This window comes from Petromyzon marinus, chromosome 56 (genome assembly GCF_048934315.1).
Source record: "Petromyzon marinus isolate PM22_M1 ecotype Great Lakes invasive population chromosome 56, UKy_Petmar_22M1.pri1.0, whole genome shotgun sequence".
NCBI lineage: Eukaryota > Metazoa > Chordata > Hyperoartia > Petromyzontiformes > Petromyzontidae > Petromyzon > Petromyzon marinus.
In genome coordinates, this window is record NC_133722.1 from 6,286,559 (window position 1) to 6,299,151 (window position 12,593).

The 12,593-nt window shown below is 45.4% G+C and overlaps 2 protein-coding genes across 3 annotated transcripts in view; one reads left to right on the forward strand and one right to left on the reverse strand.

Annotated features, from left to right (window-relative positions):
* The window catches only part of LOC116954757 (stAR-related lipid transfer protein 3), a 30,734-nt gene extending 19,996 nt beyond the window's left edge, over nucleotides 1-10,738 (reverse strand). Inside the window, exon 1 of one of the 2 annotated variants that reach the window (XM_032975535.2) lies at nucleotides 10,593-10,738. The gene's annotated coding sequence lies outside the window, so the exon portion shown is untranslated. Of the gene's footprint in view, nucleotides 1-10,442 lie in introns of both variants that reach the window. The other variant, XM_032975536.2, reaches the window with a different exon arrangement.
* Nucleotides 1-12,593, forward strand: part of LZTFL1 (leucine zipper transcription factor like 1) — a 132,973-nt gene that overhangs the window by 108,178 nt on the left and 12,202 nt on the right. The gene's annotated exons all lie outside the window — the stretch shown is intronic.

Below are 12,593 nucleotides of genomic sequence, written 5' to 3' on the forward strand. Positions count from 1 at the left end.
TTGGGAATTTCCCTCCCCTTCGTCTCTTTCCCCCCCCCCCCCCCCCCAAGTCCTTACAACATGGCTCAATTCAAGAAAACTTTAATCCTGTTCCATCGCAACTTTGACGGTGCCATTTGTTGCTGGCCGCCTGTGCGTTGCACGCATTTTGGGCCTGTGCTCGGCAACAGTTGATGATTGACGAATGTGCAGGGTTTTCTTTCATACAAATTAAAAAAAGCGGTTTCCAATGGTCTTGTTTAGGGTACAAGTCTGCATTCCCGAGGACGCATTCCGGTTTTCTCAAACGGTTAAAAATACCTTGCAAACGCAATTTGACCTGGGGCTCGGACGAAAATTGTTGTGTGAAAAAACCTTCTCGCAGACGCAATACACGTGGAATTCCCGAGTGAAGGTTTGAAACCTTTACAGTGGATGCTCCACGAGAGCGCACGGGAGCCACGTACTGCGATGAAAACGGCAGTGTCTGCGTCAACTCAAATCGAAAATTGGGACGCAAATTTCCGTAACAAAAAACTCTCGCAAAATTGGGCTGAGAAGCGAATTCTAAAAGAAGATACTAACCAGATACGAATTACAGTATTTGATATTGCTGTTGCCACTGGTAGTGATGTACAAGTGTAAATGACAAAAACACATCACATTCATCAATAACAGTGTGTGGGCCCTTTAAAGGGAAATAATAGATGACGTTTTAGGCAAAAGCCATTATTTAAAGCACAAATGACCAGATATTAGCTCCGATCTAAACTTACCAAACACTAGTCCCACCCCTAATGTTAACAAGCTTGCAAACTTGTCCGAGCCTAACCAGCAGTCAAACCCATAATCGTAAAAGCCACATAACCGTAAACCTACCCTCACCCTAACCAAATAGCCAACCAAACACTCGGTTCTAACACAGACCAAAATAAAGCTACCCCTAACACTGACAAACTAGCCAAACACAAGCACTAACCGTAAAAAAATAACCAACAAAACCTTCACAATAACCCCACCCTTAAATTTCGATTTGAAGCTTTCGTGACTGCAAGGATTCATCTTCTTTGGTTCTTTCGGTAAAGTCACGTAGAATGAGAATAAAATAATAAATTGATAAAATTAAATAACACAATATTCTCACGACGTTTCGGACACAACACAAGCGACCTTCATCAGGTGAAGGGCCGAAACGTCGTGAGAATATTATTGTGTTATTTTATTTTATCAATTTATTATTTTATTCTCATTCTATGTGACGTTACCGAAAGAACCAAAGAAGATGAACCCCACCCTTAACAAACTTGCTAACCAGACGAGCCATAACCCTAACAAACTAGCAAGCCAGCTTATATCATGAGCCCAGCAATGTAGAACCCATGGGTCATATCCTCCTAATTTTTTTTTTTTGGGGGGGGGAAGCATGCTGTGGCATGGATATACCTTGCAGGACACATTTCGAACGTGCGTGGGGAACGTTAGCGCTGAAACAAATGCCTTACTAACCTACACAAAACACACCAATGCACAACGTGAAACACATGCCTAACGAACACCGTGTTGACTGCAGGTGTGGTGGACATGTGATCTCTATTTACTGTGGCAGAAAGTGAGGGAACTTGGGGGGAGGGGGGGGCTCAAGGGGAATAGTGGCTCACCAGGGCTATACCAAATAAATGCAACTATGATGAAATGGAACTATGAACGTAGCGGATCGCCATACCAGGGGTTTAGGTGTGCCACTGCACTATCCATACGCCATATCTTATCAAAACGGACCCTATCCCGACTAACCTCGAACCCGAGCCAACATGACTGTCTACCCGACCACCTCGCCCCCCTCTCCAGACCTTAAAATCCCCCTGCCCCATTTCCATTGCCGTGCTTCCCTTTTTTGCTTTCGGTTTGCATTTTGGATTTGCCCCACCAGCCACCCTTTGAGTGTGGGTGTGAAATCGCTGAGTGGCTGTCTCTGCAGGATCGGTCTTGTGACCACGCTCACAACAACGGCGGCTTCGGGCCCTGGGGCAACAAGGGGCATTGCGGTTTGAGTTTGGGGCAAACGGACGCAGGGGTGGGGGGGGGGTAAGGTCAAACAAGAGGGAGAGCAGCTGGAACAAACAACTAAATAAACAAACATTATTTGGAGATGATTATGATGATGAGCTGGCAGTGGTGCATGAGCAGAAAAAACAATAAAGAACTCCCCTTGCACAGCTTTGATCGAAAGTGTATATAATAAACGACGGTTTCGGCAATGGCCCTTCTTTATTTGGACATAGAGGCCAGAGAAAGGATATATTGCTTGAAAAGTCACTTCATTTATACTTTGAAAGCCACGATGTTGACATATTTGTTGACTTCACAAAAATACATGATCATGTAATGAAAATGTTGATCAGGTTAGACTCAATTAGCGTTGCTGCCATCTTCTCGTTGCCCACCCTTGCCCACCTTATATATTATCACCTTTAATCCCATTTATACATCGACGACGGCATCTTAGAGTTTGAGACTCACATTCAGGAGGGTGCCCACACACTGGGATGTTTGATCAAGTTTGTCTTTGAAAAATCGGCGAGCGAGATAAATTCACAGCACATTTGCAAATAACCGATTGCTTGCCTACTCACAATTCGAATCATAATAAATAATTTATAACACATGCAATATTTTGCGAATCGGACACATTGCTAGATTGAGAACTGGGAGGCACAGAGGATACATTACAAACCAAAGAATCGATTTTAACAAGAGACTCCTTCCAGAGCGGGAAGTTCTGTACAGAGGAGGCATGTCAACAATTCGCGCGCACTTCTTGGGAAACAATTTATTGTTTTACAGAAATTCATTGTTTTCATTCAACTAAGGGCTCTTATCATATGCCATCATAGGCCGCCGAAATTCTATCTCCTGCGGAGGGCTTCTCGGCACTTTACGCATCACCTGTTGTCCCCACTGATGCCCTCTTCTCCCCACCCCCTCCCGCAATGTGTGCAGACACTACTGCGTTGTCCCCAAAGTCCATTAGATATGTTTCATTTCACCCTCCATCCATGTCCGCAACTATCAAAACTCCAAATAAATGCTCAATAAATGGAAAATTATGTATTTCTGGATAATTGATGAAAAAAATTATGAAACAATTATTTGATTTGTCATACTGGTTCAGAAGGCTTTTATAATTTAGTTGACGGACAAACGGAACGCAGGTTTTTTTTTTTAAATAATAAAGGTACTCGGCCATTCTGGTCGGTGCGAGTTGGTGATGGAGGAGCCAGTCCAAAACCAGTTCAGTTATCGCTTGCCACAGTGGTCAATTAATTCCGTACGACGGCTTTTACTGGCCTGTTCGATCATGTCACCACGCGCACAAAGATACGTGACCACACAAAAAAAATAGCAGATTCACATGCGCACAATTCCATGAGAATATCGTGAGCTCCGGATACAATTCTAATCAACGGATCGATTCCAGTGGGTGCGTAGTTAAATGCCTGGTGTGCAACATAACGTCACTGGCGTGGCAAACGGTGTTTGGTAAACAAACACTGCAGAATGCAATAAAAAAAAGACTCGTAAATAATACTGTGATCAAAATAGGCGACAGTGTTATTGACGAGTGTTGAGTTTATAGTAATAGGTTTTACCCTTTTAACTGGCACAAAAACTGACACCTTTATTCAAGGCATCATGTTTGCAATAACCACAACACAAGCAGTCAAAATGCAAAACAAAAGAGACAACTCTGATAATGATATGCACTGTCCTTGAATTTTATTGGTCCACACCCGAGACAGCTTTTCTTAGAGCCTAGTCTCCACTGGTGTTGGACCAGAAGACGCCAAAAGGCGTACAACTCAAAAACAGCGCACTATCAGAGTACTGAGAGCTCGGGGTGAGCATTTACATTATGAGACCTCCTTTGCCAGTAACAAGATATAGTAATATGCACTGTCCTTGAATTTTATTATCAGAGTTGTCTCTTTTGCATTTTGACTGCTTGTGGTGGTTATTGCAAACATGATGCCTTGAATAAAGGTCAGTTTTTGTGCCAGTTAAAAAGGTAAAACCTATTACTATATCTTGTTACTGCCAAAGGAGGTCTCATAATGAGTGTTTAGTTTGTTCATCTCTGCCTGTGCATCGCTGCCAAAGCAGCAGCAACACCAAATGTCTAACGCAATACATGATCATTCCAGCAAAAAAAGTTGAATATTAACTAGCGGCTACTGGATTCACGGCAGGTAAGCGTGCACAGCCCTTTTGGCTCTGCCATTGCTGGATTAATGATATTCGGCCAACTCCCGTGATTGACAGTTCACAAAACACTGTAAGGTCCCCGCACCTCGTACTCAAAGTGCTTGCCACAAATGAACCACAATACCTTGCCGATGTCGCCAAGGAGGATAAACCATCACGTCAACTCCGATCATCCTCACAGCGGGTTTTTGCTAACCATCGAACAAAGACGGCCACTGCAACGAGAGCTTTCAGAACGCGCTTCTGCGGCCATCTGGAACGCGCTCTTCCTTCCAATATTAGGAAGCCACTGGAGCTATGCACTTTTAAATATACAGTAAAACCTTGGGTTGCGAGCAAAATTCGTTCCGGAAACGTGTTTGTAATCCAAAGCACTCGTGTATATCAGTTGTGATCACGTGACGCTCTGCAGACAAAGCGTACTACACGTACTACTCGTATTGCAAGACCTCGCTCGTTTATCAAATTAATACTTATTTTAAATGTTTGCTCGTCTTGCAAAACACTCGCAGACCAAGTTACTCGGAATCCAAGGTTTTACTGTACACTGAAAACTCATATCTTTAGAACTGTGTTTTGCGTTTCGTTTGTTGTCCTTCCCCCGCACCTCCAATGAGCACGGAAGGCTACATACTGTGTGAAAGAAGTTCAACATACATACATACATGAACACATTTGTAGAAAATCAACTGCACACAAAGGGTAATATAACACACGAGTGTTTATTGCACTGACGACCCACCAATCTGGAAGCGTGCATCTTAGCAAAACGCTTGCAACAACAGATGCCAAAACACTATTTCCAGTTTACGCATACACAAACCGATTTTTTTACACGTGTTCTTTTAACTCACTGTCTGTTGTTGTTGTATCCTCGAATCTTGTAACTCAATTTTAACCCACTTCCCAATGTGGTATCGACTGCAAACTTGGTATACGTATGTCATACTGATGACAATACTATATTCTATCATAAAAAACACACATTTTTAAACATTCTTTTTTATGTTATGTTTCGGCTTGGGTCTAAGTGTCAACTGACGTTGGCTGTAATTGCCCACGGTCCATTACGTTGTGGCAAGCTTCGGGGCCACTTCCTGGAGTCGTGGAGTTCTGCCATTACTAGTACATTTCATAAAAGCGTGGTTTTTAATAAATTTTTATATATATTACTTATTTTAACTGCGCCGAGGCAATCCACCCCGGCGCCCTGGTCTTATTCTCACGCCGTGTCGGTCGTGGGAACAGTTTTGGCTCGACTTCACCACGCTGGGTCAGTGCGGGTTGTGATCCAGGACCGGTTTGGATATCGCTCCCCCACTGATGTTAGTTTCGCCGTGGCTGGGAATCAAACTCGGGTGGGCCGGGATCGCACAGAAAATGCCGACAAACGGGGAATTGAACAGGCGACGTCTGGGTTGAAATTCTGGTGCCCTCACCAATACGACACGGCCAGTGGCCCAGTCACGTTCAACGTGTACGCGCTGTCCACTGCGAGAACAATCTTTAATGCAAAAAAATCCATTGAACAACATTTTAGTCGGGGAGTAGAGTTAAATTGAAAAACAAGAAAACTCATGAATTAGCAAAATCAATGCTGAGCAATTCCTCTTTCCGCGAGACGAAATTCAACTCCTTCGGCCCGGTTTAACTCAATTTTTGCATAGGCGCTAGGCACAGCACACAGATGCAGTTACGCGGTTGGCAAGGCGATTTTAAGATATTTACCATCGCATGATTACTCAGACTTTTTTTAATGTTGCACAATATCCAGAGTTTAAAAAAAAACGTCCGAAACTTAAACGTTTTTGTTTGAGGTCGGAGATATGCCTTACGAAAGCTATAACCTTTACCGATTCATTCACTGCGAGGCACGAAGGCCTAACCTTAACCCCGCCCGCCCTCCCCTCTCTCCTTAACATTCCAACCCATGGGGGCTCGCTCGAACCCGGGTGGAGGACTAGGCAAGAACAGGCCACCTGCCCTTGCAGGAGCTTGTTTAAATAATGCAGGTGTGTGTGTGCGTGCGAGAGATTTGCCCGGTTTAAAGAGAGATATTAACAGAGTTGTCTTACTAAACGCGTCTGTCATAATAAAAGACAAAGATCCCCCGTATAACCTGTAACAGACTTGGGGCAAGCGCTATTAGCGAGTCGCGTCTATGAAGGCCGGCACGGCACACGAGAGTGGGTGGCCAGCACTACGCCCGGCCGCCTTTGTCTCCCCAGTGGCGATGATTTACACGCCACTTGCACGAGGTGCTAATATGAGGCCGAGTCGACCTAGGGGAGGGCCCAGAACCGGTTAAGATAATCGTCACTGGTGTCTCAGTGGTCGCGAGTGTGAATGGAACCCGGGTCGCTAGTTTCGCAGCGCAGCGCGCAAACCACTGCACCACCGCTCTCTGTCATAATACCGACACCCCGCCATGAGTCACTGAGTGACGGTGACATCACTACGGCACCTGTACCAGGCTAGGTGCACTTTGAGGCTACCACGTGAAGTGTCGAAGGCTCGCTGACAGGAGGTCTCGAGACAGACCCTGCAGGTGCCATGGGTTGGCTGATCGAGATGACCGGTAGATGCACCACCAGCTGTACCCCCGACTGTGCCAGGCTAGGTGCATGAGGTCTCGAGACAAACCCTACAGGTGCCATGGGTTGGCTGACTGAGATGACCGGTAGATGCACCACCAGCTGTACCCCCGACTGTGCCAGGCTAGGTGCAGGAGGTCTCAAGACAGGCCCAACAAATGCCATGGGTTGGCTGACCGAGATGACCGGTAGATGTACTCCTACTGTGCCAACTTGTTGCGTTTTATCCGCCCGGCGCTCCGCTAGTTGTTGTGAGCGTCGTTCTTCTGCCCTCCGTTGTTGCAGGAGGGCGACTGCCTCCACCTGCCCAGTAGCAGCGTCCCTCATGAGCCTCCTCCATAGCCCGGGTCATAACACAAACATACAATATATTTTGAATTTTGCCTCTGGATTGCCACGATGACTCCCTGTTGATTTGATTCGGCCAAACATAAAACACGGGGAGGTGCAACAAAGGCACTTCTGATTACTCGACGTTACAAAGGTCCACTGTTGAACATCAACTTTAGCTGAACGGTTGCTTCAAACGAATAGAAAAATATATACGTTACCGTGTTCGCCAGTGGCAGTACAAAGTACCAATAAAATAAAAACTCGGCAACTTGCCACCATTAACACGGTCCTGGCACACTAAAAAAACGAATATAGTGTGCTGTTAGCAAAGGCTTCATTTTCATTAAACGAATTATTTGGTGGCGATACTGCTGCTGTGTTAGGCGGTGGTGCGCAAGCCCAAATGGCATTCGTCAATAATGATGTGGGCCTTAAAAGGGAAAACAATTTCAGATGCGACGTTTTGGGTAATGGCTCAACGCGTGGTATGAAGAACGCAGAACTCTCAACGCCTCATCAGTGCCCTACCTTTTTACAGACCAATTCAGACCTTAATAATGGTCACACCCCGTGCCCTTAGAAATCTCAACGTCCATCCTACAAAGTCCCATCGCAAGCGAGAAACGCAAATAGACAACAAAATTGTTTTGCCCGTATTGAAACGGCTGTACGCTGTAAGGGATGTGAAAACTCAATTTCCCATGTACAAGAACACGGCTAAAACTGTATGGGTTGACAGGTATGAGAATGGCTAATGCCCAAAACGTCTCATACAGTATTATAATTTTACTTTTAAGGCAGAGTGGTTTTTACGAATGTGTCGAGTACTTCGATTAAATTTTTGTTATTAATAGACCGTTTTAGTTTTGGGAAGGACATCTATGTGCACAGGTATATTATCATAGGAGTGAACATTCTGCTCAGATTCATCAGGTCCAATGCCAAACAAGTTTAGCTTTATGTTGCAAGTCACACTCATGACAAACGTGGTAAAAGTTAAATGTGTTGTTTACAGCTGCTGTTGAATTCCAGGTGTTGCCCTATAGGTATTGTTAGGCTTACGGCTCTAATTAGGGTGAGGGGTTAGGGTCAAACCTGTTATTTGGCCTAGATATTGGTAGGCTTAGAACTATGGTCACGATTTAGGGTAAAGTTTACTGTGAGAACAATGGAAAAGGGTTAGAATGCTCCGAGTTCGGACTAAGGTTTGTGTTACGGATGCTTAACCACATCCATATGCTTGATCCTAATAGCAGCATTCACCATAAATCATAGCCCTAAGCCTAACAATAGCTGTAGCCCTAACTCTACCCCTACGTCTAGCCCAAACAATAGCCTTAAACCTAATCATATTACTCAGCATAACAGCAGCCTTTAACCCCGAATCCTAACCACAGCACTAAGTCTCTCAGCAATCTTAACTCTAACCATACCCACGAAACCCTAATATATGTTGCCCTAACCATAGCTCTATTATGTGGCTTCTGCTGCTATTAGAATAATGGCCATGCCCACAAAGCTTAGGGGCTATGTTTAGATGTTCTTTGGGTCTTTCGGTAGAAGTCACGTAGATAGGTTCAAAGAAAATAACAAAAAAAAACTACGACGTTTCGATCACAACACATGAGGATCATGTGTTGTGATCGAAACGTCGTAGTTTTAATTATTTTCTTGGAACCATCTACGTGACTTTTACCGAAAGACCCAAATAATATGAATTCTTGCAGTCACGAAAGCTTTAAATGAAGCTATGGTTCGAGTTTTGGCTACTGTTAAAGATTATTAATTAACTCGTGTTTACGGTTAAGGCTGTTGTTAATCTTGGGGTTAGTCATGTTTGTTGTTTCGTAATGAAAGTGTGTCAAGACGAGTGTACAATTAATAAGCCACGCTATACACAACCGGGGTGGTCACTGCGAAATACGTGCACCGCACTACCTTAGGGCGATGGCGTTGAACGCTTTCGTGTCGTCTTCTACAATAAATTGTGTGAAACATTACACTGCTGCGTGTCATTATCGAGGGTACTTTTCGGCCTGCTCTCGGATGAGCGGACAGGAGGGCTTTGCATTGTAAGAAACCTGTCGTTTCAATTGTCCACTACGGGAGACGAACACCAACACAGCAGTGCGAGACGTCTGTGCAAGTGCAACACTACTGGGAGCACACGATACCGACAGCTACCACACCAACAGCTACTACACCAACGTGTTTGCATTTGTGCCATTTAGTACCAACAGTTTATTAACAAAGCAGGCTTTCGCGACCAATATCATCCATAATATCGGTTGTTTTTTTTTTTTGGGGGGGGGTGGGGTTAAATCGCGTAAATGTGTGTCGTTAAACCCAACACCACCCGGACACAGCCAATTAGTAAAGGTTTGTCACGTAAAGACAGCATGCCAATTCGTTACCAAGTACGGCAACACCGGTGTTTTTGGAGAGTCAAATCGACAACATTTAATACTAACAGCGAGTGCCCAAGTTTGTTCAAGAACGCACAGTACTGTGTAGTATATACGTGCTAATGAATCCGGGCCATTCGACTTCCCGGCCCAAGCCTTATTAACATCCGTGGCGAGGAATGAAAGCAACTACATTGGGCCTCCCCCCCCACCCCTTGCAACGCGAATCCGCACTGACCAGCGTGGTGAAGTATGGTCAAAACAACCACACATTTTTTTCCTCCCCCATTTGTCAACAAGGGAGGGAGGTCTCCATCTAGCAGTGAAGAGGCTTTGTGACCTCAAGTTCTAAACAACGTGTGAGTAGTGCACAGTATCACGAGCACAGACACACACATTACACCATCAGTATATAGCGTAAGTGGAACAACAGAGCCCTTTGTTAATAACACTGAAAGGCTTCCCCCCCCCCACACACACGCCGTATCGGCCTGTGCGAATGTATAACGATACATACAACGGCACTATAGTGACCATAGTGAAGCCACGGTGTACCATGGTATCAATGTACTTTCGTGTTAACTGTATCATCAGTTTGACGAGCGCAGGGCCCCGAAAAAGAAGAAAAAAAACACCACCACGACGGCCAGCAACAAAAGGCACCAATTTGAAGTTTGAAGAGACACGAGTTGACGACACCGTGCCGGTTTTCTTTGTCTCGAACCACGACCTTGTTTTGTTTTAATCCTCTCAAGCCTTTGGCAATCGCGGACACACAAACGCAGCCACTCCGAACGAGACGTTACCATTGTTGTCGATTTGTTTGTTAACAGACGCATCAATAGGAGCGTAGTTGGCTTTCACTCACCAGCGCTCGCTCTCTCTCTCTCTCGCCCTCTCCGTCTCGCCGTTGGTCTTCCGCGAGAACAACGGAGCTGAAAATGTCTGAGTGAGGATGACGGGGAAGGGAGGGGAGCCAAAGCGAGAGAGCCGACGAGTGGTGAGCGAGTGACCTTACCTCTGAGTCGAACCGAGACTCACGCAGGCCCGCGACCCGTACACGATTGTAAGGAAAACAAATTAAGATCTCGCGAGACTTGGGGAAACGTGTTCAGGGTGGGCTTTAAATATCGCGAGAACCCCGCCCCCACACACGCGCAAACGTCTTTGGTCGCACGCCGATGTTCGCACGCCGATGTTCAATGATGTCACCCGCTCTGAGTTCGAAGTCTCGCGATATTTCCTTTCCGAACGTTAAAGGAGGGTTGAATGATTCAGATATCGCGAGATCTCGTCGAACCCCTCCCCACCAACCCTCAACTCCTGTGAGCAAGCGCGGTTGTCGATGATGTCACCGCTTTGATTTGTAAGTCTCGCGATAATTCGGTTTAAGATATCGCGATATTTCGTATAGCACGCCTGTCAACCCGTGCGGTTTAAGGGGCCGTCCATGAATGACGTCACGCACCTGGGGAAGGGGGGGGTCAGTCATTTGTGACGATATGTGACGAGGGATGGGGGGTTTGAGAAATGTGACGTCACATCCAAATGTGCAACTTTAAATTCAAGCTTCAAGTTTAATTTATTAGGCAAAGCCCTGTGAGCCATGCGGCTCTTAAGTCGGGTGCAACCGCTTTAAGATGTTCTGTGTTCTAATTTTGTTTGTTGCGGTTGCACCCGACTTAAGAGCCGCATGGCTCACAGGGCTATACCTAATAAATGAAACTTGAAAACTTTAAACTTGAATCTTAAAGCGACAAAAATAAATATAGACAACGCGTTCTACTTAATTAATCGACTTTTTAATAAATGTCTTCTCCTACAACATCAGAGTGTAGCAGCACATTAAATACGCACTGCAATGACAATAGTTTAAAGTGATTTGAAGCATGTTTTATATATATTTTTGGAGGGGGGGGGGGGCAGAGCTTTGTGACGTCATATTTGAGGGGGGTCTGACTTTTTGTGACGCAGTGTGACGATGGAGGGGGGTCAAAAATCGTCCAAAATCGCGTGACGTCATTTATGGACGGCCCTTAACCCCGTATTCTTTGTGTAGTGGTTGAACTTTAGACCAGGGGTCGGGAACCTATGGCTCGCGAGCCAGATGTGGCTCTTTTGATGATTGCATATGGCTCGCAGATAAAACAAAATATTCTCACTTTTTTAATCCATCCATCGATTTTTCACTGCGCATGTCCTGTTCAGGGCTGCAGGAGCAATTGTCCATTATTTTAATTGGATGATACTGGCCTACGTTTGCCGTTGCTGGGTAAAACAGGTAAACGCCCCCTTTTGAATCAGTCTGAGACTGCGTCTGCTCGGTCATTAGCTCAAAGCTAACCCTTCGACGAAGAAGATGGCGAAAAGAAAAAAAGACGACGAGTATCGTACATTTCAGGACGAATGGACCGAAGAATTCGCCTTTGTGGAGAGAGCGGGTTCTGCGGTGTGTCTAATTTGCAATGACAAAATTACATCGTTGAAACGGTCGAATGTAAAGCGGCACTTCGACACGCGCCACGCTACCTTTGCATCAAAATACCCTGCGGGAGACAGCAGAAAGAAAGCGTGCCAAGAGCTTCTGAGCAGGGTGCAAGCTAGCCAGCAGCAACTCCGCGTATGAACCCGGCAAGGTGACTATAATTCGGCTAGCTTTGCTGGTTCTTTAGCAATAGTGAGGAACGGAAAACCATTCACAGATGGCGAGTATGCTAAAACGTTCATGCTGGATGTAGCCAATGAACTTTTTGATGATCTTCCGAACAAAGACAAGATAATCAAACGGATACAAGACATGCCTCTGTCGGCAAGAACTGTTCATGATCGTACCATCGTGATGGCAAACAAAGTGGAGGAAACGCAAGTGAAGGACATAAATGCAGCGCCGTTCTTTTCTCTGGCTTTGGATGAGTCAACAGACGTGAGCCATTTGTCGGAGTTCAGCGTGATTGCAAGATATGCTGTTGGTGACACACTGCGCGAAGAAAGTCTTGCTGTTCTGCCATTAAAAGGGTCC